The sequence below is a fragment of the Protopterus annectens genome, chromosome 3.part0 (genome assembly GCF_019279795.1).
Source record: "Protopterus annectens isolate FY-2018-M chromosome 3.part0, PAN1.0, whole genome shotgun sequence".
Lineage (NCBI taxonomy): Eukaryota > Metazoa > Chordata > Ceratodontiformes > Protopteridae > Protopterus > Protopterus annectens.
The window spans coordinates 1,003,543,280-1,003,567,031 of NC_056731.1; the positions used below are offsets into that span (position 1 = coordinate 1,003,543,280).

The 23,752-nt window shown below is 36.6% G+C and overlaps 1 long non-coding RNA gene across 1 annotated transcript in view; it reads left to right on the forward strand.

Annotated features, from left to right (window-relative positions):
- LOC122796658 overlaps positions 1 to 23,752 on the forward strand; it is a 361,416-nt gene that overhangs the window by 229,940 nt on the left and 107,724 nt on the right. The window contains exon 2 of the long non-coding RNA XR_006364002.1: positions 7,915 to 8,036. This is a non-coding gene — a long non-coding RNA (uncharacterized LOC122796658). The remainder of the gene's footprint in view (positions 1 to 7,914; positions 8,037 to 23,752) is intronic.

Here is a 23,752-nt window from a genome sequence, read left to right on the forward strand (position 1 = left end):
GCAGTGGCCTATCCACTTTGAAATAGTCTGCTTTGAGATAGCCTTTCCTTGTGATCCTGCAGCATATGCCACTAGTAAGTGCTATGTCTTCCTGAAAACTTTGGTTCTGTCCAAGTAGAATCTAAGCTGTCTATGTACATCCAAAGAATGCAGAATTCTCTCCCTCTTGTTCTGTGGATTTGGATAAAAAGTTGGCAGATGAATAGTTTGGTTAAGAGCATAAATGTTCTAAATTGTCCTCAGTGAGACCCTGTCTGGATAAAAAATGATAAAAGGTTCCACAGCCATGAGTGCCTGTAGCTCTGAATCTCATCTTGCAGACGTTATTGCTAGGAGCAGAGCTGTTTTCCAAGATAAAAACTTTATATCAGCAGTAGCAGGTGGCTCAAAAGGAGGCAGGCTGAGTTTTTCCAAGACATAGTTGAGGTCCCATGCAGGTACTGGTGATCTCCTTGGAGGCCTTACATTTTTGGCTCCTCTGAGGTACTGCTTTAATAAAGGATGAGAGAAGATTGGTGGCTCTGTATTGTAATGAGCCAAAATGCAGAGGCATGAATTTTAATTGATGAAAAAGATAGGCCTTTGTCCAGTATCTCAGTTAAGTATTGCAAAATCTGAGGAATATTTGTTACAGCTGTATCAGTTCCTTGTGCCTGATTCCAAGCACAGAATCTCTTCCATTTCCCAGCATAAGATTTTCTAGTACTAGGCCTTCTGGCTTCCAAAATGACATCCATCACAGCTTTACTGAGAGGTGTGTTTTGTATGACTACATTATCTGCCATGCTGCCAGGTTTAACGTTCTGAGTTGGCTGTGCAGGATCTGATTGTTTTTCTGGGACAGTAGATGAGGTATTTGAGGTAAAGTCCAAGCTGGGCATTGAGACAAATTCCTTAGGATTGGATACCAGTACTGGTGGGGCCAGTCTGGGGCAATCAGTATCATCTTTGGCTTCTCCTGTCTGACCTTTAGGAGTACCTTTGGGAGGAGAGGCAGTGGAGGAAAGGCATATACTGATAGGTTTTTCCAGCTGAAAGATAGGGCGTCCACTTTCAATGCTTGTCTGTGATAAGTCCTTGTGCAGAATCTTTTTAGTTGGTAGTTGTGAGGGGAGGCAAATAGATCTATGTTTGGGCATCCCCATTTCCTTGTTATCATGCTGAAGACTTGTGGATCCAGCTGCCACTCGTGGGGATCCATGAGGTTTCTGCTTAGTTCATCTGCCAGAGTGTTTTCCTTTCCTGGCAGGAATTGTGCCTGCAGATGTACTTGTTAAGTCAATGCTGTGTCCCACAAAGTCATGGTTAGTCTGCAAAGGGGGTAAGAATGTTTTCCCCCCTGCTTGTTTATATACCACATGACCGTGGTGTTGTCTGTCTTTATCAGTAGTTGTCCCAGATGAAGTAGGTCCTTGAAGGCTGTCAGGGCATTTTGAACAGCTAGCATCTCTTTTTGATTGATATGCAGATGCATTTGGTTTGAGGACCATGTGCCCTGAATGCATCTTCCTGCTATGTGGGCCCCCCAGGCATAATCTGATGCATCCGTTGTTAATGTCTGCCTGGCTGGGGGTAATGTGAATGGCTGTCCCTTGTTCTGGTGACAAGCCTTCGCCCACCATTGAAACTCCTGTTGCAGGCAGGGAATAAGAGTAATTATTGTTTCCAAGCTGTGGCAATGTTGAGTCCAAACACTTTTTAGGTACCATTGAAGTTTCCTCATATGCATTCTTGCATATGGAATTAGTAGGATGCAGGATGCCATGAAGCCCAAAGCCTGCAGATTTTTTCTTGCAGATAACTGGGCCTTTGTTGCCAACATTTTGAAATAGGTAGTCAGTTGCCTTTGTTTGTCTGGCATGAGATAAGCCATCTGGGCAGTTGTATTTAAGCTTGCACCCAGGAATATTATCTCTTGAGAGGGTACTAGTTTTGATTTGTTGTCATTGACTGTATACCCTAGGCATGTTTGAAGTCTTTGCACAAATGCCAGATGCTGTAGAAGAATGTCCTTGTTCTCTGCTCGAATTAGACAGTCGTCCAAGTAAGGATATATTTGTATTCCTCTTTGTCTGCAGAATGCAATTACTGGTGCCAGGCACTTTGTAAAGACCTTGGGCACAGTAGATAAGCCAAAGGGCAAGGCAGAGAATTGGTAATGCATTGAGCCAGCCCTGAATCTGAGGTGTCTTCTGCATGATTGTCTGATTGGGACATGCGTGTATGCCTCTTTTAGGTCTAAAGTCACAAGCCAAGCATTCTTTCCCAGCATGGGCAGAAGTTGCTGGAAAGTCAACATTTTTAATTTTGGAATATCCAGGAATGTGTTCAGAATAGATAGGTCCAGTACTGGTCTCCAGGCCTTGTCCTCTCTGGGTACCAAGAACAGTCTTGAGTAAAATACTTGTCCCTGCTCTTGTTCTGGTACTTGTTGAATGGCCCCCATGTCCATGAGGGATGAGACTTGTTTTTGTGCCTCTGCCCATTGATTTTTTTGGCAGATCTGGTTAGCCGTTTGCCTTTGTCAGGGTATGGAAATGGAACTTGTAGCCTTGTGACACTATATTTAGAACCCACTTGTCCTGGGTTATAATGTGTCATTTTTGATAAAAAAGTGCTAATTTTCCCCCTAAGGGTGCTGCCAGGAGGTAAGTGCTTGGTGCAGGCAGGGGGAAGTCATTGGGACTGTTTCCTGTATGGTTGTGATTTGTCTTCTCCAACTTTGGAGGTAGAAGCACCCTATTGCTTTGACTTGTATGAACCTTGCACCTGGGATCTGCCTGTAGGGCATCTGGATCTGGCCCTTTGAGGTCTGTCTGACACAGGAAAGGACCAGTTCTTTGTAGGCCAGTGTCTACTAAACCTAGGTGGCTGTACTTGTAAAAAATCTTTGACAGTTTGCATAGATTTAGCTTTGTCCTCCATTTTCTTTAACACCTCTTCTGCCTTAACACCAAACAAAGTATCATGCTGTAAAGGTGCATCTAATAATTTAACTTTGACATGGTCAGGCAGATTTTGTTCCTTTAACCAAGCATGCCTCCTAATTACAGAACCCGTAACTGCGGCCCTGCAGGAGGCCTCCAGAGAATCAAAACTGCATTGCAAAGTATGCTTTCCAACTTGTTCAGCTGCATGCAATAAATCCTGCATTTCCTTGTTTTCTGCACATTCAGAGTTTAACAACATTTTCTGTTTAAGCAATGCCATGACATGTTGCTGATATTTGAGCATATGAAACTGACAGTTTAAGGCCCTTACAGCCAAGGTAGCAGATGTGTAAACCTTTTTCCCCATCTATCCAGTACCCTAGAATCCCTGTCAGAGGGGATAGGGTTTTTTTGCAGAGGAAGCCTTAACTCCTTTGGGACCCTGTGAAATAAGTTTCTGGGTCTGCAGCAGGGTTTTTAAAAAGGAATTTATTTGAGTCAGGAACCCTGTAATATCTGTCAGGCTTAACAGGAGCTGGAGGTAAGGAGTCAGGGGTCAGACTAGACTCCGAAAACACATCATCTGCAATGTCTAACACAGGTGGAATGGCTAGAGGCCTGTGTTGAGGTAGTAAAAGGAAATCCCTGAGCCTCTCTTTAGATTCTGAAAAATCTTGGCTCTCAAAAGTGGAAATGCTCCCTCATGGTATGCAAGGTTTCCTCAAAAGAATAGTCCTCTGGAGGAGAAGCTGAAGGTATAGATTCTTCAGCATCAGAATCCTCATAGGGGGTAAGAGAATATTCCTGATCAGAAGAGGAATCAGAAGAAATAGAAACCTGATCTGAAGATTCATAGTCAGTCTCTTGCCTAGGCCTCTTATCAGGAGGGCGATGGGAACCCCTGATCAAGGTAATCAAGTCTTTGGCCATTTTGAGCATCTGTTTTGTGGACATAGAGGCCTGTCCATGTGGCTCTTGAGTTTGTTTATTTGCTTTAGAAGGTGCTTTAGTCTTTGCCTTTGAAGCTGAAGTTGGTTTAATGTAAAGATGTTTAGGTCTGAAACACCCTCAGAAGCCGGTGCCTGCTCAGCGGCTCCGGACCCATCTGAGGGAATAGTGTCTGAGGCTCCAATACCTTGAGTTTCCAGTGGCATAGCCAACTCCACATGGGAGTCGGTAGCGGCCTGTGACTCTAAAGTAGCGGGCGTCAGGGGCTGCAAAAGCACCTCACTGAGAACCGGCGAACCGACGACTGGCTTAGGAGAAGCTTTATCGTCGGTTTTGGACCTCGGTTGTTTATCTCTCTCCTTTTCTTTGTGTTTTTTGTGAACTCCGGTAGTCGGACGGCTATCCGATGACATTTCTGGATAATTAAACCGGCGTCCAAAATAGTTTAAAGCAAAATCATACTGATGCTTAATATTGCGTTGGTTAAATTTAGCACAAAACTGACAACCAGAAACATTGTGATCAGGGCCTAGGCAGAATACAGTAAGAATGAAAGTCCTTATGAGGTATTTGCTTTCCACAAGAAATACAATTATTAACTTTTTCTGACATCGGTCTGGAGCAAGAAAAAAGTTTCCCCAATGGGGTACTTAGCTTTATTGAAGACTTCAGGTCTGAAACTCGAGCACGAAAATCTCAGGAGTCGGCCGACCGGCACTTGTGAACTGCTTCTGCTTTGGGCACCGCGCGGCAAGAAAGACTGAAGAAAATGGGGTCGGCTGCTTCTTTTATACCCCTGATGACCTGACATCAGGTAAGGGGTGACAGCAGCTGACGCAGGACCCAAGACTTTGGAATTCAGGCGACTGAGGGCAACCTGCCAGCAGGATTACCCAAATGTAATGACTGCAACAGTGAAACATGAAGAACATCTGGATCACTTTAGAATGACACCAGAAACTAAGCCAATTATTGAAGTCAAATATTTTCTGTTTATATTGTGGTATCATCCTAGGTGAGGGCAATATGCTGCCCAAGGCTAGGGACATACTTGCCTGTGACAAATAATCACAGATCTTAATAATGTCTATCCTCATGTAGTCCAGGGAGGTAGGTCTGAAGTCATTCACACCAACATGTACTATGACCGAATCATAACAGTATTTATTGTTGAGAGACTTAAGTGCCTTTGTGATCTGATTAATCCTGGCACCAGAAAGACAGCTGACTGTGACTTTCTCCTTGTTCAACCTGGTGAAGGGAAGTCTGTGTGTCTCATTATAGAGTCCTATGACTAAGGTATTTGGAGTGGATATGCATTACCTTATAGAATTTGATGGTGAGACACTTGTGTTTGTGTCATTATGTGTATTGTGTGTTTTGGGTATTATGGTTGGTTAAGTATGTATGTGTTTTGGAGGTCTCTGGTGTTTAGGTAGATATTTTGCGAGTGCCTCTGCATATGTTGGTCTATGTGTATGCTATGTCTATATGTAAAATACATAAATAAAATAAAATAAATATTAGTAGGTTTACGTTTGAAGAGCTCTGGTTATGTAATATTTGCGAGGCTAGAGAGCAGGTATCTGTAACTGGCAATCCCTTCACACAGTAGTGCGTGATGCGTTAACATGCTCAAACAAGCAGAAACCAGTTCAAACAGAGGCTTATTAAAGCAGAAAAACAGGAACAGCCAAAGTTCAATTTATCCAATCAAAATGCCCCAGACAGAGCCTTGCAACAGTAACTCTAGCTAGATCAGTCCAAACTGTACCTTCCTCCCATGAGGGCACAGAGTGGCCTCTTTAGACAAAAGATTAACTGTTTTAACAAGGTCCAAAGGTCAGCAAAAACCTGAACCTAGTCTATTGCTAGTGTTTTTTAAGTGCAGCAAACAAGTAAAATGAACAAAACAAGCAGATGAACAGTAATTACAGTTGTGAGAGGAATTCAATTAGTAGACAATCTAAAAATGAAGTAAAATATAGTTGCCAGTTTAAACAAACAGGTATACAGTAAATACTGTTTTAGTTACTCAGAAAGTGCAAAAAACAATTGAAAATAAGCACTTATCTTTTGTATTATCCCATTTAACCCAAATCACTAGGTAAGGGAAGATTGTGTTTGATTTTATTACAGACTGCCTCTGTCCATATGTGACATGTGCACTACCCAATGACAGAATTAGGAATCACACATCCAGTTGTCTGGAGATGGCTTGTAGAGGGTCGTGAAGGGGCTCTGCTTCATGATGTGTGTAAACATCTTTGAGATTGTGACATTCTCAGTGTTCAATGAAAAGGATGTTATATAGACAAAGGGAAAAATGGTATTTTGGATTCAGAAGACTATGTAAAAGGTTCTCCTGAGTGGGATTCAAATGTGAAGAGATTCAGAACATCATACAATGACAATAACATACAACAAACCCACACAAACCCCAGTCGACTGAGGTCAGTTTTGAGCACCATACCTGTCTAGCTATACAAACTGGATTCGATACAACATAAGACTAGTGCTACTGCAGAAGTCTAACTTACACTCTGTCAGTGTGCACTTTATAGAGGATGACATGATCACCGTATGCTGAGAAGATGATGTTAGGAGGAGTATCTGACATAGCTGTGGATTCACATCCCACTGTAAAATTGGCTCCAGACTGATAATTGAAGGAAGACAGCAGTTGGTAGGCTTATGCTGACATATGTCTGAGCACACACACACACACACACACACACACACACACACACACACACACACACACACACACACACACACACACACACACACACACACACACACACACACTCATGCATAGACGCATGTTAACAGCTGTGAGATTAAAACCCCTTCCTATTTAGGTTACACAAGCTAGGGAACACAGTACTTAATGCTAGCGCCACCATAGATGTCTGACTTTTACAGTGTCAGAGTGCATTTTATAGTGGATGACATCATCATAGGGTCACAGGTAACATGTAACTGTTACGAGACTTGGGTGCAAAGCCAGGATTTGTGATATGATTGTGTGAGAGCAATTTGCAAAAGTAATTATAAATCCGTGCTGGGTCAAATAAGCTGTCATGAAGGCTTCTTGCAAAAGTGAGACAGACATGTAGCTGTTTTTTAGTATGTTATGTAAATTAGACACACACACACACACACACACACACACACACACACACACACACACACACACACACACACACACACACACACACACACACACACTTATTTGGGAAACATCAGTAGTGCAGTCATGGAGTTATGTGTTTTCATATTCGGATGAAGGTATGTCCACATTAATAGAAGTTACTGACAATATCAATGGGATATGATGATGCATGACTAATATTCACTGTCACTATAAAGCCATACCAAGTATAAAAATGGAATTAAGTTATGTAATTCTGGAATATGTTTGACAATGGCCCAAGTACTGATATATCATCTACCAGTGCATTTTTGCAGGACACAAATGCATATCAGAAAGTATGTGTTCAAAGTAACACAGATATCACTACCGTTATCCTGTGTTTATGAATGAGTTTCACTTAATGGAGGATAACAGCCCAGTAACCAGAGTTAGACATGCTAAACACCTCTTCACAAAGCGCATCATGGAAAAGCTGATTTGCATGGAAGATAGCAAAGTATTAGTGCATGAGTGGTTTGAATTTCAGGAATTGATTTTGGACTTGTGAAGTGGGAGTGTCCACTGGTACTCATTACCAAACTGTGCACAAATAGGGACATACAGTAATTGACCTGATTGGGTTAACTGCAAAATACATCTGTTGTTAATGTTTCATGTGTCAGGCTTGCAAGATATGTTATGGGAGAAATTGCTGGCTGCTAGTATGATGTGCATGCTATTATCGCTCTCTGAAATGGTGGGGCCAGAGTTTTATTATATATATAACTGTTGGCCTTGCCTTCTCTGTTTGTGTAACATTAAGTGTAGAGTAAATATGGTTCTCTGCTTAAGGAAAACAGTGAAGATTTTAATGTAGTATGTCTCTCTTTGTGCAAACAGGTTCGGAGGCAATGCACAGCTGTCAGCACTCCATACAGCACTGAGTGTGGAAAATAGAACACCTTCCTAGTTTTCTCTGCGGCACAGGGTGTAAGAGCAGTGAGCTCATACTCAGAGCATAGGTGAGCCGAGGTTCAAGTCTAGATGAATCTCTCTTTTTTTAAATGGTATCTGGATGTCATTAGCTGTGTAAATGTTATCAGGACTGCAAATGTAATTATCAAGGACTATATAAAAGTGTGTATCTTCCCCAAATTATATCAGTAATGCCTACCTCACTACACTTATACAACTACTAGCTGTTTTGCAGGCCTCACTGCAAATCACAAGTTAATTGTGTGCACAGTTTGCTTCATATGACAAGGAGTGGTAATCTTTTGACATGATTAGTATGAGTTAGCAGATATTCTAACCATTTGCATAGGGCTGAATATCCCTAAAAGTGTGTGCAGTATGTTTCTTAACAGTAAGGACAGTTTCCACATCATATTAGATGAATATTTCATCCATCATCCTACTAAAGATGCTACAGTATATTCTGATGAGACAGAGGAGGTGATAACAGATAGGGCTGTAGAGGGCATAGGAGGTACTGTCCTGGCATATTCATGACCATCCTAATGGTGTGTTGGTATGATGTGTCTTCTCAATCAGAATGTGTCCTGCTCTGTAGCATGAATTGCATGAGATAAGGATAGAGGGGAGATAGAGTAACAATAATTAATATATCCATATACATACTGTTTGAAGAAGATATGGAACATCTGAAATATAATGGTGCAACGTGGGAATTTATGTTTCACAGTTATAGCAATTGTAGCCCACCTTACAATTTACTTGATAGGCAGAGATATCATACTTATGTAGGAGAAGGGGTAGATGGATGGATAGGCAACAGAAACACTGGAAAGAGACCTCTGAAAACAGTCCTTAAGAGCATCCCCATCCCCTACTGCTAGGTTGACAAGATGTGAATATACATTTATACATCTGATTATTACCTGAACACAACACATAGGGAATCCTACAGCAGATTTTGAAACCTTGCACACTACAGGAGCACTGATAACCTATTGAGTCAAGGTAACATGTTGGTATTATCCATCAACAGAGTCATTACAGTATGCAAAAACCATAAGATGACCTTTACATCTATCAGCCTAATAGATACACGCATGTAAAGGGGGTGGGTGTGAAGGGGTGATTAGAAGGAGAGATGGCATACACATGATGTTTGGTGTAATGGAACATTCATGTACATGTTTTTGGTGCGTTCTTATTATTAGCCTGCCATACTTTGTAGCATGAACTGACTGATATATGGGCAATGAAAAGTTAGAGAGACAACAGGCTTATGACAAGCAGAACAAGGCTGGATAAATATCTCATAGTTGTGGGGATGGATGTCACTTCAAATACTTTTTTTGCCCAGTATTCAATACAGCTACAAAAGAACTGATAACTGTGGCAAATGCTAAGATTAGGCTGATTAAAGGTATCATAGACATATGACATCACGCTAGGAAATAATGTGAGATGCATCTGGAAATGAACCATTGATGCTATGTGCAAAAAACATCTTTAGTCAAGAGATTTATGTCAACACTCCACATAGGAAGTTGCACTTTGTTACATCCAGCAGTCTAGGATCTGTCAGAGTAACTGTTTCAAATTAGTGCCTTTACTCTGCTTTAACTCTGTGTTCCTCTACTGCAGTGAGGGACTACTCTTGATTAGATTAATTACTGATAATATGCAGACATTTATTAGTTTTATGGAAAGTACATGCTTTAGACAGCTAGACTGTCACAGCAGAGCTAGATAATATTATATAGCACAAACAGCACTGACGTTTAGAAATGTGTACAGTATTGGTTAGGCAATATTTAGGAGAGTGACTTAGCCCAGGCAAATTACAACACAATAATAAATTGATAAGGCAAGATTAGGGGGTAAGGAGTAAAATGTAAGATGAAGTTAGAGATCAAGGAAGCATCTAGAGTTGGAATGAAGGTAGAGACCGGGGAAGGAGGAATAGAGGCAGGGGGTAAAGAGATAGAGATCATCTACATCACCATTGTAGCCACAGAGAGCAATATCCAAGTGGCTACTGGGGCTGATCACCTCCCACAACAATGACCTTTCTTGTGTGGTAGGATGGAGCATTAGTGCATCTGAGAGATAAGCCATACGAATGATGGGGTCTAGCTCCTGAGGTGTAGAGAGTAAGTTAAAGAGGGAGGAAGATGGAAGGATGGAATGTTGAATGGTGAGAAGCTGGCATTGGGATGGCAAATAACTCAAGAGTGAGAATGCATTTTAAGCAGAATAAAGAGTAAAACACTGGGTATAGTTCACCTTCAGTAGCTGAAGCTATCAGATAGAGAAGCATAAAGATGCAAAAGAAAGGACACAGTTGGGTGCTTGTAGGCTATGTTCCAGGAGGAAGACGATGAAGAAGGGCAGGGATAATTGTGAAATTTGGTAGAGGTTGGTGGTGGCAAAAATTGTCAAGGACAAGTTGCAGGTATGTGGTATGCAGAGGTATTTTTTAGAAATAAATTTAAGATTTAAACATATGAGAGCATAATAACATTTAATATGAGTAGAAATATAAATCAAAAAGTGTAAAAAAAGGAAAAACAATTGATTTAAAAAACACAACAAAATACCTATTTACAAGAGTGTCTACTAAACAATGTTGATTCTAATAAATTTCATTAACTAACAAATTATTATGCATATAGATTACAAATTATTTATTTAGTGGTTCTTTAAGGTTGTTCCACGTTATATGAATTGATTCTGGTGTTTCTGGTCCTGATGGTAATAAGTTCCAAATGACAAAGTTCAGATGCAATGATGATGAATTCATTAAAAGAGGGAGTAGATTCATTTTTCCGTTTTTGTTACAACTTTCCTTGAAATTTATAAGATGCTCCATAATAGTGGGTATTTTGAAACACATTTAGGTATTGGAGAATTAAATAGAAGTAAGGATTTAGTTAAAATATATTTGTCCATAATAAAAGTCTGTAAGAAAAAATTATATTTTTCCAGTAAGGTTTCAGTACAACACAGTCAAAAAACATATGTTGCTAATCTGCTTTGATCACTAATTTACATCTCGAACAAGCCATCTTTTTTTTAAACATTAATTCAATTTTGTGAGGTGTGAAGAAGGTTCTATGAATACATTTCCAAGAAAATAATCTCCATTTGAGTGAAGAGGTAGTTTGTTTCAATGACAGTAAAATTATTTTTTTTATCCTCTTCACTTGGAGAACTATTATTAATGAGTTTAAAATAATTCCAATAACCGTCTCTATTCTATACTATTCTATTCCTGTTTAACCACTTTATATAATTTAGATAAAATACCTTTCTCAATTGAATTCTGTTGCATCCATAAACATAAACAGTCAATTAATTTAGAACCATATTTTTTACACTTTTTAATCTTGCGATCAACAAACTATCTACAGTTTTGTACATGAAATGGCATATCTTTATCCAAATCAAATTCATTTATTATTTAATCAACATAATATATTTTTATCCATTAACTGAAACCAACATATCAAATGTTCTTTAAAAGTTATGGTTGTTTGAGTATAAGCTATTTGAAAAATAAGAAAAAAACATGACATATATTGGATTTCTGGAAATACATTTTTTGAAGGTATTCATTATGATGAATATATAGGAAGAATTGGTGGCTTTATTAGAATTATTTGAAAAATATTGCATTAATACCCAAAGTAAAACATGATTTGAAACTGAATTCTGATGCAAATCTTTAACTAAATAATTAGTTTCTAACACAAAATCTTCTTTCTAGCAGTGTAATAATTATGTAGCCATAGAGTTACTGTTTTTATAATTCAGGATATTGAATATAGCTCTAAGTCTGGGAGACCAATACCACCAAAAGACCAGTCTCTAATATGATGTATTAAGGCTGGTCTAGGCTTATTAGGAAACCATAACAAATTTAGCATGAAAGAATTAAACTGTTTTATACAGTTTTTGGTGATGGTAAGGATAATGATTGTATAATATATAATATTTTTGGTAAAATAATCATTTTGATTATGGGAAGCCTCTTTTCCATAGTGAAGATGTATTTGTTCCAATTGCTTGCAATGTTATTTATTAATGTTAAACTATTATAATAGTTGAGAGTTATTATTTCATTAATGTTATCAGTAATACTTATCCCTAAATAATTTATTTTTTTCTTGAGCTATATATTTAGCAAATGTCCTATCTATATCCTTAGTATTAAGATTTATGGGTATTTTTTTGTTTTGCTATCATTAAAACTAAGGTCAAATTTCTTCTAGAATATTTTCATTGCTTCAAAACCAGCTAGAAGTGAACTATTGCAATCAAACTGAATCTTAAATAATGAATTCTTCCTCACATGAATACCTTTAATTTTTGAATTTGATCTTATAAAGTTGGCAAATGGTTCTATGACTAAAGTAAAAATTAAAGGCAAGAGAGGACATCCTTGTTTGGTTCCTTTAATTGATTCTGAAGTATATGAACCTATTTTAACATAAGTATAAGAGTTTTCATAAAGAAGATGAAATTATTCAAGAAGTTACTTTCTTTCAATACTAATGAGAGATAATTCCAGCTAACAGAGTCAAAGCACTTTCAATGTCTAAACTTATTAATGTTAGTTTGTCTTTTGTTTTAGTTACATAGTCAGTTATTGCCAATATTATTTTAATGTTATCATATGAATTCCTATTTAATATGAATCCATTTTGGTCACTGCTAATTATAGATGGTAAAAATTGTTTTAATTTATTAGCATGAATATTCATAGATAACTTATAACCTATATTTAATAAAGATATTGGTCTATAAGAAGAACATTTTACAGGATCTTTTTCCACTTTTAAAACCGGAGAGACAACAGTATACTTCCAGGATGGAGAAACAACTGGTAATTCTTTAACAACTGAGAAAACTTTAAGTAAGACAGATGAAGCTTTTTTGGCATTAATTTATAGAGTTCAGGTATGATGCCATCATTACAAGGATCCTTATTAAGTTTTAGTCTGTTGATTTGTGTTTTAAGTTCAGAGAGAGTAATAGGTTTATTGATTATTTTCATCTGATTATCAGTTAATTTATTATTAATATATTTTTTAATGAATGATTTAATTTCTTCCTGGGAGTCCATTAAGTTTTTTTTAATTAATTATATCAAATGACTTCTAAATTCTTTCAGGATATCTTCAACTTCAGTGACATTTTTCCTGCTCTTGTTAGAATATATTTATTTAATATGATTGGATTTACAATTTTTGCTCTATTAGCTAGGTTATTCATAGATTTAGGATTACAGTAAAATTTACTATTTTAATCCTTTCCAAGTTAATTCTAACCCTCTGATTTAAAATCTCTAAATATTTGTCATTTAAACTATTCTTTCTATGCTATTACTATTTGTTTTTGACTATTTAGTTTTAGCTTATCAGTTTATTCGTGTAACTCAATCAGTTCCTTGTCCCATTGCTTTTTTTAGACTATACCATGACATAAGTCTACCAAGTTCAATAAATACATTTCAGAAATGTTTTCTGTGTAATTAATTTCAATAAAGGTCTGCATTTCTTTCATGAAAAAGTCTTTGAATTTGTTTACATTAGTTATATAAAAGCAGGTATGTGTGTAATATATTATTACCAGTTTTTAATGTCAGCTCAAAGGTTATGGCATTATGGTCTGAAAGTCGACACAATAACAATACTACTTTAACTTTATTTAATCTATTTATTACCTCATTAGAAATATATACTGTAGCTTCTAGCTTGAGTTCCATGTCTGTTTGAAAAATGAGTGAAAAGAAGCAAATCTGAATCTACAAAATCATTCATATCTTTTATATAAAATAAGTCTGTAAACTTTATTAATTCCTTTGCTGAGTTATTTTCCTCTTACTAGTAGAATTAGTATCACCAGCATTTAGTATACAATTGCAGTCTCCTGCTAGTATAATACCACCTTTTGAAATTTGGACTATTTGCTTCAATTGTTTTCTAACAGTGCTAGTTCCTATTCCTGGGATCCAATATACATTAATTAGAGTATATATTGTTTTATTAATTTCCAGTTACTGAACAGATCATTCACTTCTCATTGTTAAAAATAAAATAGCCACTCCTCTTTTTTCTGACTACAGTGAGAAACTAACTAATACAGAATCTGTATTATTATTAACTCTATCTATATCTGTATGTAATAAATGTGTCTCCTGTAAAAATATAAGCTGGGAATTAAATAATTTTAAATACCTATTTAAACTCTCTCTCTTACAATCATTATTTAGACCATTACTGTTAATAGAAATACACTTAAGTTTTGACATGTGGATGGTTTAACAAATATACTAGAAATGTTTTCATAATTTCAAAATAATAACAACAATGAACTACTGTTGAAGATAGGTACTGAATAGTGTAACACATATAATCAGTAAGATCTAGATTAGTAACTGTATAAATATTAATAACAGTAGTAGACATCCCCCCCAAAATATATCCCAAAATGTTAAACATACATATTTAAAATCCCTCAAACCCCATGTGGAGTCTAAAACTCCTAGTTTGGATATGCAAACTACCCAAACATTGCCACCCATCAACAAGAGTGCTAATACTACATCCCTGGTACTTTAAAAAAATTGTATATCAAGATATCAGAATAGCAATCCAGTCCTCATTTTAAACAAATTCCCAGTCATTACTGGTCATATGGATAGTTGTGAAGGATTAAGTATCTAAAATATTTTATGTTAACAACTTATCAAAGATATGTCTATATATTCCAGTTATCTAATAGCCTAAGCCAAAAAGTTTCTTATAACCTTAAACTCTACATTTCTTAAAGTAGATTTTCATGCAGCAATGCAAGCTTAGATCTTTTAGTACAAATTTTTTTATTATTCAAATGTTTATAGTAATTTTAATAATTAAACTGCTGCCATAAATAGCTTCAATTTATACTTCGGCTAACTATATAGTAAGATTAAGCCTTCGTCATAAATCAATACAAATATAAAAACAAATGTCCAAAATAAAACAGAAAGTTTGACAAATTAAACTCTTTGTTTTAATAAAAAGGGCTGCTGCAGTTTTCTTGTTCCATCTCACTTATTCACTGAAGAATTTCTTCCTCATGTGTTTTTATATAAACTTCTTATTTCTGTTTTAATTGTATATATTATTGAAGTGGGAAACCTTTCCCATTCATACCATTACATAACTTGTTGTTCATTCTGTAGTACTATGTGATGCAACACTGCAAACCTATATTAAATTAGAAAACCACTGACACAAACAGGGATAAAGCTCAGTGAATAGTAGAAAACCACAGAAGAACCAACCAGCAGAATGTGAGCAATCCAAAGGACACCAAGCTTATTGAAGTTAAGCACTTTCCTCTCTATTACAGAGACTTCCTCAGAACAATATTGCACAAAAACCCAGCCAAATATATACCCACCCCTCAATTAACCATTCAAAATTGCGCCACAAATTTTAAAGCAATATATACACATCAAATTACAGCAGTAAAAATATTGCATATAGCAAATAACAAAACTAAAGAAATGTTACCATAAATATTATAATATGTTAAATTATTAAATAAAATCCATGTTAACTTTACTAACCTAAAATTTGATCAAGTTTTAAAATACTAGCAATGCTTATAGTTTCATTTATTTAGTTTTTGTTATTTGCTATATGCAATATTTTTACTGCTGTAATTTGATGTGTATATATTGCTTTAAAATTTTTGGCGCAATTTTGAATGGTTAATTGAGGGGTGGATATATATTTGGCTGGGTTTTTGTGCGATATTGTTCTGAGGAAGTCTCTGTAATTGAGAGAAAAGCACTTAACTTCAATAAACTTGGTGTCCTTTGGATTGCTCACATTCTGCCGGTTGGTTCTTATAAAGCTCAGTGAATTTATGTGATTAAACTTCTTTACTTTTGTTTCTGCTTTATTAGTCATAGTAAATTAGAACTTCTTAGGTAATAGCCATTATTACTCATAGTATTTTTTTCTCAGCTATCTTGATATTATGCATAATAGTACTGTTTCTTAACACCAATGCCATCCCTGGTAAATGTCCTAGAGTGACAGTGCCCTGTTGGATAAAATTTTTAATTGCTATTCTCTAAAGTAAGCACCTTGCACCAATACACTACTGTATCATGGTTTCTTGATGTTTGTCATCCCCCATCACTGAATAAAGTACCAGTAACTCTCAACCCTCCCAACTAAGCAAGTTCTGATCTTTTGCGACGTCTACTCTACTGCACTTGATAAGAGTGCACAGTGTATTTTGATGACAGCGTTCATGAACTGTAATTGAAAGAGTCATCTTTGCTAAAGAAAGCAAGTAATATTGTTAAAATAAAGATTTCAACATTTTCTTTCCATTTTCATTGTTAAATCTTGATGCATCCTTAAAATGTATTAAACAGAACAAGATACCCTCCCAATAAGAAATGATTGACAGCTAAAACTTATCAGAATATCCATTACTCCACTGTCAACTTAGAAAGCTCGAGACTTTGTCACGAAGTTCAAAGTGTTAGAACAATTTACAGAGAAGACTAACACAAATCCTCTCCTTCAAAAAGGATTTGAGCCACGTTTATCACAATCACATCTAGCATCTAACACTTCTGTGTAACAATGGAAAAACTTCAAAAGTCACAACGTCACATTAAGTTACCAACTAAAACAAACAAAAAGATCTCATCACTCCAAAAAATAAAAATAAATCAAAAGGTGACAGTTCAGCATCAAGGCAGCAAACAACTTAATATACAGAACATCCAAAATGCCACAGTCATAGCCACAGCAGAATCACATCCAAGCAACCACACACATCATACTAAAAGGCAATCTCTAATGTAGACTGCCATTCCAGTAGAAATCCGATGGCCATCTCCAACAAACACAAGCACCCAAAATATCACAGCAATTACAAACCAGTCTCAATGGAATGAAACACCAAACAATACCCAGAAAGCAAAGAAAGAAGACAAAAAAATAAAAGAAAAAATGAAAGACACACTAAGTCCTAGAGACAGCATTTCTTATAAATAAACAAATGTAGAATTAACATCATCAGTAAACAGCTCAGCCCACTTCAACACATAATGAAAGCAAAGTCAAAATAAGTTACCCATAAAAATGTTATATTGTGAATTTCACACAAAAGACCCAGCAAACAAAACCTGCAACAGCAAGCTTACGTGTATGAGGCCAGAAGTTCACGCTATCCCAATGCATTCATTTGTCAAAGTCAAGGGTAGATAACTAATATATTTAAAATAAAGCAAAGAAGAAAACCTGGCCATTTCAAGTCTGTTCTCAAATAATACTTTTAAATGAGAAAAGAGCTATATTAGTAATTTACATGTAATGAAAACTACTCAGTTATAAATATTAAGTAATAAAATGTTGCTAGAGGTAGATGTTAAAGACTTATTATTATAAAAAAGAAACATATATAAGGAAGATCAAGTTATCTTATTATAGGACATCTCTGGGTTCTGCTTACCTCATTTAAAACTGTTGAATGTAGCTTGTTCATATATTTTAAGAACAAAAACTATGTTGAAAGCTAAACTAAAACTATTGTATCTAATAAAATTTAAATAATGTTATATTATTTGTCTCTTAATTTCTTCTTCTCATTAGCCTTCCATCCTGTTCTTTTAGCTCGTCTTTTTAAGGACATATTGTTCTAGCCCATATCTTCCCCTTGTTTTAATATGTTTTTGACTGTAGATATGACAAAGCAATATCAGAATCCTCAAAAACTTGATATAATCAAAGAGGAAGACCTTCAATCTGGCAGGGAACAAAATGTGAACTTTAATTTGTTGTTTCTTAAGTTCTCTGATTTAAAGGCAGAAAACATTTTCTTTTAGGGTTGACTGCTGTGGAATAATCACTGTCAAAACAGATTGTTTTTTCTATCTATTTTAAGTGGAGATTTTGTGCAGGCAGTTTTAAGGATTAATTCCTTATCTTGAGAAGAAAAAAATCTCACTATTGTAGATCTCAGAGATGAATTATTCTTTGAACAGGAGGTAGTTAAAGACCTATGCTCTCTCAATTCCAAATGATAACGCTTCAGGTAAATCAAGTATTTTAGGGAGCCAGGATATCATGAAGTTTACCATATTATTTCCTTCTATTTGTTCTGGTAACCCAAAAATACAGATATTATTTCTACGGGATCTGTTCTCTAGGTCATCAATTTTATTTAGTCTCCCTTCTATGTCATTTGAGGAGCCTTCAATACCAGATATTTGTGACTTCTGTTGTTGTAGAGCTTCTTGAATTTGATCCATTTGTTTTGAGCACTTTTCTTTGAAGTTATCTAATTTAGTGTCCATTTTATCCATTTTCAGTGATAACTCCTGGATATTTGTGAGGTCTGACTGCAACTCCATTTTGAAAAATGAGTCTTGTGAAGTTTATGTTGAATGACTCATTTCCAGACTGGATGTATAAATGCTCTTCCAGATAAAGTTTTGACAGAAAATATTAAAAAAAATAAAATGATTCTTTGATATAATCTTAGAGAGCACTTAAAATTACTTAAAATAACTGTAAATAATTAGGATTATTTTGGAGGTTAACTTCCTGTCAGAAATATATAAAGTAACAGAACAAAAGAAAGTTGCTGCTACTGAGTTAGCATCATAGCCACATCCATCTGCAGAGGTAGTTTTGAGGACAGAAGAAGAGAAATTGGTGGATCATATTATGGCATAAATGTGGATGAAACAGATTAAATGATAGGATGTGTAGAGGCAAAAGAAAAAGTGAGAATGACAGGAGATAGGGTCATATGGGCAGCTGACTTTAAGGCAGGTCTAGAACCACATCTATAAGGACTATATGGGAATGTGAAATTGAGTGTGAAGCATCAGAAGAATTTAAGGAGGTGCATGAAGAAGATAGATGTGTTGCATATATGGAAAGAAGGTAGTGAGAATGAGTGGGACAATTTATATTTAGTAGGCAGGAAGGTAAACAGGCAATAAGGTTAGATAGAATACTGGTGGGCAATGAAACCCTCTATGAAATGGAGGCAACAGATCTTCATGAAAGAGGAATATAAGGCCAAGTTTTAGTTATCATGTTAGGGGAGAAAGTGATGGTTTTTAGAGGTGGTGATGGAATCTAAGTTAATGCAGGGGTCATGAGCAGGTAGAGCACTGGCAAAAGACAGCTGGTGATGTAGTCTGAATAAATAAATCAGGGGAAGATGAGGTAGGAATCAAAGACACTGATGGTATTAAAACAGCTTAGAGGGCTGAAGTAATGGGTTACAGTGGAAAGCAAAATGGAATAATTTAACTAAAAATAGTTATGGCAGGAGCAGATGGATGTGAAAGAAGAACAGAACATGAAGGAGGGGTTATTGGGTAGGATGGACAGAATTAAAGGGATTCAGGAAGAACTGGAGAAGTTAGAAGAAGAGAGGATCCAATCTGAAGTTGAGATGAGGAGGAGGAGGAGGAATAAGTGGTAAAAGGGGGATATGTAAAGCTATTAGTGTACAGACTCTATGTCTCAAGGTTGTGTGTGAATATAAAATGTAACATGCCTAAAGGAAAATGATTCAATGATAATATAAACATATTGGGTGATATATATGTTGTAAATTGAGACTATCCTGATTTGTTGTTATGGAAATGAAACAATCTGTGTTTGAATTATTATGATGTGTGTATCTGTCTTTCCTTTGATAACAAAAATGATTCAGAGCAAAAAAAAGAAAAAACTTTACTGCTACTGTTTAAATTGCCTTGTTTTTGCATGCATTATGCTTTGTTTGTCTGAGCTGTACTGAGTTATGCAAAAACATTCCTGCCTGCTTGTTTTTAATTTTCAGCAGAGTTGACCATCCTCTGATCCTTTCATCAACATTAAAGTGGCAAATACATTTTTAATATCTTGTAGCACTTGATTTTTTCCATGCTTTTTACTATATCACTACTTGAAAACTTCTGCTTAGGGACACTAGAGACCTTGCTTTGTGGGAGAAGAAATTTTGCTGGTGTTCTTCAAGTGGAACACAGCTTAGTGTAGCTTACTGACATGAAAAGTGCATTACTACTGTTCAGTTGTTTAACTTTGTGCACCACTGCACTCCACTTATTTAGGCTGCCTCGAGCTGAGCCTTGCACAGTGGCAGGGTGCACTACACTCTGTAGTTGTAAGTCACTGGACCTGAAAATTGACTACAACATTTATTGTCCCCAGCAGAGCTGGATCATGGTCAAATTGGGCCTTAGGCAGTGTAATGAACAAGGGACCCCTCCTCCCAAACCATTCCAGTGTCCCATTATTTGCCTCTCTTTCCAGTGCCACAAACACTGCTCAAACCTGTCAGTGTGTACATTGTTTTCTTTACTTTTACAATGTTTACAAAGATTTGATTTAAAACTATTTCAAATTTTATAGCGCACACACTGAAAGCTTTTTAGTGAAGAAAACAAAGCAAAATAATCTCACATTTTAAACAAACAGCATGAGCAACAGAAAAATTATCCTCCCTTGACAGTCACATTCACTGAAAATGCATATGGCCACTTGTAGATTATGAGGGATCTTTATCAGTTTGTTGAATGGCTGTTCAGCGAATAGCCATTCATTGAACATGTATTTATTGAAGCCGTTCTTCATTGAATGGCAATAAATAGGGCACACAAGCAGTTGGCCAATTGAGTGACTGCCAAAAAAAAAAAATGTAAAACCTGCCAAGATGGGGGTCTATGACCCCCACACCACTCTAGCTAAATATATCAACTCTGAGATTGCACTACAGTGGGGAAAAGGGTACATTCCAGACAGTGCACAACTACTGGCTTGCCCTAGTTAAAATCTGCCATTCGCTGAAGAGCAGCTTCGATAAATAGGTGTTACACGAATGGCTATTCACTGAATAGCCATTCGATGAAATGTCATAGACCCAATTATAAGTCCATTTATATCCACAGACATCCCTTAAACCAACAATTATAGCTATATTGTTGACTACAGTCTTCTTAGGTGTCTGTGTCAGAAAATTAATAATAATAATAATGACCATAGTCACATATTTCAAATTTGTTTCACACAAGCACACAGTAGCCAAAGTACTCCAGTTTAATTTCTTTCTCTCTCTCGCACACACACACACACACACACACACACACACACACACACACACACACACACACACACACACACACACACACACACACACAAGGCCTGCAAAGCCAGACTATTTAAAAATGACCAGCTGATAACAGCAAAAAATACTTTCATCCATCATCCATAGAGACCCCCTACCTCCACCAGCAGTTATAACCACTTTGTTGACTGTGTGCACCCATTATTGCTGTGAAGAAATAAATTACATGTACTTTATTTGTAGTTTTGGATGAACTACATGGAACTGTATAAAGATCACTAGCATCTGACTATAAGATCCAGCCATGCATAGCACAATTTTATTAGAAAAGTATTTATAAGAGCAGCATATGAAATATCAACCACCTAAAAACATATGCTGTCAATATGCACAATCTCTGCAGAAGTAAAAGTTATCTAAATAATTGCACATTAAAGAGAGCTATTACTGATGTAGAGGCTGCTGCTGGCAAACAACTTTATATTTAAGTGGTGCAGCTACAAATACAGTGCCCACTGCCCTTGAAGAATAAATTGCCTGTGTTGCATTACAAATAGCATGCTGGTGATATTACCATAACATTTCCTGAACTATCAGCTGTGCAGTAGGAAATATCTGGCAAACACCAACAACAGGTTCATAGTTAATAGGTAGGCAGTCCTGGAGATCATTAAGGAACTCAGCCCAAATTCCCAATTGCTCCAAAGCACTGTCTGGTTAAATGACTTGCTCAGTGTCACATAGGAGATAAATGAAAGTGGAAAGATTCAAACCTTACACCCTTGCCACAGGACACAGCTCATTAACAAGTCAAAGCTTTCATCATCTCTGATAACTGCCAGACTAGCAGGTTTTAACTAAATGCATAAATCATTTACAGTCCGGTCTTGTAGAGAAGACAGTAATGCAAAAGAATGCAACAAGGACTACATAAGGGATGCTGAAAATCAGACAGTTCAGGTCATCACTATATAATGCAGACTGTATCCAGGCAAATGTAAAACCCTTTGCATTTGTTGGATGCACTAAAGAGGGTGCCGCAAAAATATAATACTAAAATGCAATGCGTCTAGACTACATTACACAATCTAGGCCTGTTAATGAATTAATTCATTATTTAGTCCAACGAATTAATCAAAACAATTACAGACAATACAAATGCTATGCCAGTAGCTTTTGTTCAACCCACAAGTCATACACATATCAGAAATATTACTGCATATAACATACTGTTTTTTTTGGGGGGGTAACATGCTTGAAGGACACCTGCTCCTCATTTTTGACCTCCCATGGCTTTTTGTCAGACTAGCAAACTACTTTAAATCACTTAGAAAGTAAAAACAGGTTTTGCATTGACATGTAATTTGCTTGACAGATGGGTCTGGGAGTTGGATTAAGGCACTTACCCCCTGTATGTAAGTGCAGGGGTTAACTCTCTAACAGTCCTCTTGTTTATTCTGCTTTGTTGCACAGACTCCACAGTGTAATGAAATCAAAATGCTGCTGGTTGTTGTACCTGATGTTCATTTATAAACTCTTGCTGCACTCTTGAAATATCACTCTAATACTTGTTCCTACTTCATTGGCTATTAATAGCAGGTGTTTGCAAAGCCAGAAACTTTTTTTTTTTAATTTTTAAAATACCAGTACCCAGCCGCAGGAAAACTTTCTTTTTAATTCTTAAAGTGCCAGTATGTGGCCGCTCAGCAAAGTAAGAAATACTTAGAAGTTTGAAATAGTTCATTTATTTAATAAGGGACTTAAGGGACCAACGTCTAAGCTGTGGGATTGTCTCCTTGTTTTTTCCACCTCCCAGATTTTCCTCCAGTCTGCTTCTCGGGACCCTTCCACCATTGTCTGTAAATTGCTTTAAATAACCATCCTCTTGAAGGTAATGTATGAGAACAAGAATACTCGTCCATCTACCTACTTAACTGGATAAAGTACTTGAAACTTCAACAAGGTGTCTGTATTCCTTCCACAGGGAGGGCATCAGAGACAGAGTCTCCTAGATCTGCTAGCTAATATGATTTTATCTGGATTAATCATTTGCAGCCTGTTTCACATTAAAGGGAGTGAGACTTTATGCACAATCCTGTCTCTGTCTGTGCATGCCAAGACATTTATGAGTTAACTCACAGAAAAGGCTGATGTGATGCATGTTCACACTTCCAAGTGTTGCAATCAAAAGCCCTGTTCCCTCCTTGGCAGACAACACTATTTTTGAAAGCAGCATTTGTTATTATAAAACTTCTCTGTTTTGGAGCTATAACATTCTACTTTGCATTCACACACACACACACACACACACACACACACACACACACACACACACACACACACACACACACTGGCAATCTAGCCTTGCTCAGAATAATAACCACTATACCCAACCTGTACTTGCCTGACTGGAGCTATGACATTGTACTGATAATTATGGTGTGGGTTCTAGTGGCAAATGTGACATTTTACAATGGGACAATGAAGGTGTTGATGCAGAATTGGGAATGTGATGTTGATTATTAATTGGTAATGCTTAACCTACAGGCAGATGTTTTCCCTTTGAACTACCCTGGTTGACAGGTATTTTGACAACTGT